The following is a 5904-nucleotide window of genomic DNA, read 5'->3' on the forward strand; positions in this document are numbered from 1 at the left end:
TGGTCCAGAGAGAGCGAGGGGCGAGGTTTGCAAAAGCAAAGCCGCGCAGCAGCTGCCCCCCTGTGTCACACAATCGCGTCTAAGAAATCCCCAGCTGTTCATTACATCGTCTGCAACATCTTAGGCCGGAGTGCCCTAATGCTGTCACCACTTCCTCGGTATTCTGCACAGCCAGACCTGAGGACTTGCCCACTCTGTGAGCGTTCTTGTTAAGTGCTGTGGTGGATTATCATTATTTTTTTTAAGAAGGAAAAAAACCCCATTCAAATAAAGACTGATTTTATTCCACAAAAACATTTTGCTTTTCAGCTGCTGAAAGAAGTTGTCCATGAAGGCTCTGCAGCCAGACTCCTTGGAGATTTGGAAAGGAACGTAAAGTCAGGTTTCAGTTACCCATGTTAGGCGTGGGCAGCATAGATTCGTGAAAGCGCCCAGCCATCTCCAGTCCTTTGTAAATGGCCTGTGCTCTGGAGTCTGCGAGCCAGGGTTTTCCTTACAAACTGCGAGACTGGTCAGAGTATCTGAGCCTCAGTTTCCACATCTATGGAGTGGGTATTCTGCTTCTCTTGGTAATTGTGCACTATAAAATGGATAAGCAATGCAAACTGCACAGGTGAGAGTCTCTCGTGTAATAAGCACCAGGTAAATTAGAGTTCGTTCTTTAGACGGACTCTTAGACCTTAATTTACAAAATCTCCCAGAGACAGGCCACATACCGTTATCACTATTAACCAAAACAGCAATGTCGAGGTTGTCTAAGCTTGAATTGGCAGGACTGTTCAATCAGTTGGATGGAATGAAATCTTAAACGACACAAAAGGATTTAGACAGGTCTTTAAAGTTTATTGCACTGAGATTTAACTGCTTCAGTAGCTAAGGATGCCTGACTGACCTGAAATTCACCTCCTTTCCTTCCCAATTAGCCCTCAAGAGGAAGAATTAATGAGGAATAAAGTGGCAAACGAGGTGACAAAGTGGAGGGTGGAAGACCAGCAGTGAATGTACAGGTCTCGCATTCATCCAAAAAGCACGTATACACAGCTGTCTGTGTACTGGGTCGTAGCGATGCAAGAAGGGAAATACTGCCCAGCCAGGTGTGGCTCAGTGACTGAGGGTCGTCGCAGGAACCAAGAGATCACCAGTTCGATTCCCAGGCAGGGCATCTGCTCCAGTTGCGGGCTTGATCTCCAGTCGGGGGTGAGGAGGAGGCAGCCGACTGATGACTCTCTCTCATTATTGATGTTTCTGTCTATCTCTCCCTCTGCCTTTCTCTCTGAAATCAATAAAAATGTTTTTTTTTAAAAAGAAAGGAAATACTAAAATGAGGGTCATTTCTAATAACTGAGAAGTTACTATATCTTGCCTTGTTCCTTATATAAAAAAAGAGCATAATAGATGCTCAAAATGTGTTGAATGAATAATGGCATACATTGTTTATTAAGGGTTTCTACATGTATAATTTCCCGCCTCTTCTGTTAGTGCTTTCTGTTGGATGTTTCTACACTAGTAAATCCCTGCTTCTATAGCAGCACATCTATAAAAGATTTAATCTGATTCATTTCATTGCATGGTCAGTCCATAACAAAAAAAAAAGAGTAATGCGTAAAAACACGTTCTGCATGACCAATTAGTTGCTTTTCTTGGATTATAATATGTGAATCATCCAGCTTGCAAGGTGTCACTTTAAAGTCTATACTCATGCTACCAAACAATAGTTTTCACATTTTCTTAATCTGAGCAACAGATTATGGAGTTAAGTGAGGCAAGAAATCCCTTGATCAATAAATGGAATGGAATCATAATGAAAACACAATTTAAAAAATCTCTTCTTAAGAGGGAAGCAGTTATCTAAATCCGCAATAGGCATCAAGGATCTTCTTTGTTTAAACTGGGTTTGAAAATGATACAAATTTGGGTTGCGGAGTGAAATATGCTCAACATACTAACCAGAACTGCTAGGAATCTCTAAGGCTCTTATTTTCCCCCAAATAGTGTTGGACAATCTATTTTGTGCTTATACATCTCCCATTTTGAATATATATATATATATATATATATATATACTGTGTGTGTGTGTGTGTGTGTGTGTTGATATAAGGGCTTTTCACACATGCATTTGTAGAGGGCCAGTAATAGATGGCCAGGAAGCTGTACATAGGGGAAAGAACTTAAAGAACTCGGGTACTGGCACTTAAGGGGAGAGAAAACTTCATGTGGGGCTAAGGGGAGAGGATGACAAAGTAGACAAGACTGAATTAGAGACTTAAGACACAACTTCAGGCAGGGTTGGAAACCTAATTTGAAGATATTAAGCCAGACGAGATTTGGGGGCATGGGGATAAGGACGCAAAGACCACAGGAATGGAGTGGCTTCAATGCATGAAGCTTCTATGGGGTACAGTTTAGCTCAGTTTAGCACCCCGAGTTATTAAAGACAATAGAAGGAGCTCTGACTTTGGCCTTGATGGGGTGGGATGGGGCAGCAGCAGGAACAATGTTTCATGAACAACAGATCAAGTTCGCTGGGAACGGCAAGCCCAGTGTGGGCGTATGAGGAGTAGCCATGTAGCTGATGCCAGAGATCCCAAGCAGTCACAAAGAGAGAAAACAGCTTGGGCAGATCGTCTCACACAATAAGGACCTTATTCAGCAGGGAGTGAGAGAACAAAAGGTTAGTTAAGATTACAAAGAACGTCACTAAAAAGGAGGGAACTCTAAAAGTAACTTCTAATGACATATTTTCATTTTCGCTCCGAGATAGCTGTACTCTGGAATAAACTCTAAGGCTCTTGGGGGGGGGGGGGGGGTGTAGGGCAGCTGAGAGACAAAGGTGGGTTTGCCACAGAGCTGCCTGCGGGTGGTCAAGAGAGTGTGCGGAGAGGGTAGAGGTCACCTGGGAAGGGGGATAAGGAATAGGCTCAGAGAAACAGGAAATAATTAACTTGAGAGCTTGACAGAGAAAGGAAGACCGCGTGATGATCCGAAGAGGGGAAGGCAGTGCCAGCATCTCGGGATCTACACAAATCATTTTTCAAATAGATGCTGGACTCAAAACTGCCCAACAGGTGCTTGGAACAAGCCTTGGCTTGGTCTTCAGGGGCTGCTGGGGAAAAGTCAAATGTAATATAATGTCATGCCATGTAACTGAACTTCCTGGGAGTAATTAGTAAAACTCTGAAAAACCAGATCTAATGTTTAGGAAAGTGGGTTTCTTCTTATTTCATTATGAAGTGATGCAAGATAGTGCTTCCCACACTTAAGAACATGTTTGAGATTTTTGACATGCCTGTTTCCTACACGATAATTTATGTAATATTTTTCTTTAAATCACGTTTTAAACTTAAATACATTTATTTGAAAAGAAAACTTAAAATCATTTCCATAAGTGGAAAATCAGTATCACTTGGAAACTGATAACTTTCCAAATGGAAGCCAACTATAAAAGCTAATAACTAAATAACATATACATAATATCCCCATGTTTTTTTTCTAGGTTCATCTTGCTTACTAATGATGGTAGGCATATGTATTACTCATACATCTGAAATAAGAAGCACCTTGGGAAGTATTAGTTGTAGGGACTCTAACTTGTAATCGGGTGTTTTTCAGACTTGGTTAGCAACCCATTAGAGCAGTGGTTCTCAACCTTCCTACTGCCGCTACCATTTAATACAGTTCTTCATGTTGTGGTGACCCCCAACCATAAAATTATTTCGTTGCTACTTCATAACTGTAATTTTACTACTGTTATGAATCGTAATATAAATATCTGATATGCAGATGTATTTTCATTGTTACAAATTGAACATAATTAAAGCATAGTGATTAATCACAAAAGCAATATGTAATTATATGTGTTTTCCGATGGTCTTAGGCAACCCCTGTGAAAGAGTCGGACGACCCTTTCACAGGGGTTGCAACCCACAGGTTGAGAACCGCTGCATTAGAGGGTTTTGAAATTGATATAATGAGTCACAGATCACACTGAAAAAAACAAAACAAAACAGAGAATGAATAGAAAATAATCGGTGCACTGCACATCATATTTGGTTATGTGTTGCTTTGCAAAACGCTTACTTCTTCTGTTGTATATATATTTTATATGGCAGTGAAATAAAAAAGTATTTCTGTGGTTCCAACTGTGGGCAGCGGTGGAAGCGTTTGAACGTTGTTGCTATAATCTGTATTCATATTTCATGCTTCTGTGTATTGGTGGCACTGAACAGCAGAAGCTGCTTGGAGGAAACAAGATGGGCTTCCTTTGGTGACTCTGCTGAAGGGAGGGGCAGGGGATAGTGGTGGCAGGAAACATAACCAGGGCTCTCCTTGTGCCCTTTTAAGGCCATGCCCTCCAGGAGTGGGAGGGGTCTTGTAGAAGGAGACAGATGTCTCTCCAAGAAGCTTGCCTTTACCTTTCCTGTGCTGTAAATAGCTTCAAGATGGGGAGAAGTGGCTAAGGTGGCCCTATCAGGTCCTGCCTTGTCCTCGGTAATCTAGGGACTTTAGATGAGAAATGGGAAAGAAGGGGGAATAGTGCAAAAGATGCAGAAAGATCTCTAGCCCTTGTTCAATCTGACCCTCACATGAAACCCCACCATCCTGGAATGGAAGACAGTCTATAGAGCACTGGTTCTCAACCTTGGCTGCACATTAGAATCACCTGGGAATCTTTTTAAAATCCTGATTTCTGGGCCTCATCCTCCGGAAATTCTGTTTCTTTGTTATGGGGTGGGGCCACAACATTAGTAACAAACAGAATTTCCGGAGGATGAGGCCCAGAAATCAGGATTTTAAAAAGATTCCCAGGTGATTCTAATGTGCAGCCAAGGTTGAGAACCACTGCTACAGAGGATAATAAATTTGATCTCATACCTTCACAATGCTCTTCTCAGAATTCAACACACCTGTCATGACCCATAGGGCCTTTCTTTATCAGGCCCTAACCTGCCTCTTCAGAGTCATTCCTATGAGCACCATCCTTAAGCTGTAATCTCCACAACACTAAAATATTGAACTCTTTATGCCATGCATGATAATATGGCCTCTTGAAGATGTTCTTTTAGTTCCCAAAGAGGTTTTTTTAAAAATATGTTTTAATTTTTTCAGAGAGGAAGGAAGAGGGAGAGAGAGATAGAAACATCCATGATGAGAGAGAATCATGGATCGACTGCCTCCTGCAAGTCCCCCACTGGGGATCGAGCCCACCACCCAGGCATGTGCCCTTGACCGGAATCAAACCTAGGACCTTTCAGTTCGAAAGTGAAGCTCTATTCACTGAGCCAAACCGGTTAGGGCTCCAAAGAGTTTTTTAAAGGTGACGCTCAACATTTAAAAACCAAGAGATTTCCCAGGAAATTCTAAATTTCTGGCTTCAAGAAATACAAAGAGGGAGGTCTCACACTTATGCCTAGAGCGGCTAGCTAGGCAATACAAGGACATGAATCAGGTCCATTTCCCCAACTTTTATAGAGTTGGGATCAGAAAAGTACTTTTTGACAACAGTGAAGACAATGATGGCAAACACTTATTGGTCCTTACTGGGTCAGGCACTATTCTAAGCACTTTCTGATTACTGACCTTTTTAATCTTTACCACATCCCTACAATTTAGGAAATGGTGGTGTCTGACCAGTGTTTGCACAAGCATGATGATAAATGGACCTGGAACTCAGCCTTAGTGAGTAACGAGGTGGAACTGTGGGAGAACCAGAGGGTGTATGTATTCCTCGCTAAATGGGGACAGCCTCTCCAGGCCACAGCTTCCATGTGGGAATGTAGGCGCCATGTTTTCTCCTCTCAGCATCAGACCCTGGGAGTGGTGGGGTGAGACATGACATGGACCTGCAGTAAAAGCCTGCAGCCGCCTATTTCAGCTGCCCTCGATGTCTTGATGTATATCCTAACA

The sequence above is a fragment of the Myotis davidii genome, unplaced genomic scaffold (assembly GCF_000327345.1).
Source record: "Myotis davidii unplaced genomic scaffold, ASM32734v1 scaffold332, whole genome shotgun sequence".
Lineage (NCBI taxonomy): Eukaryota > Metazoa > Chordata > Mammalia > Chiroptera > Vespertilionidae > Myotis > Myotis davidii.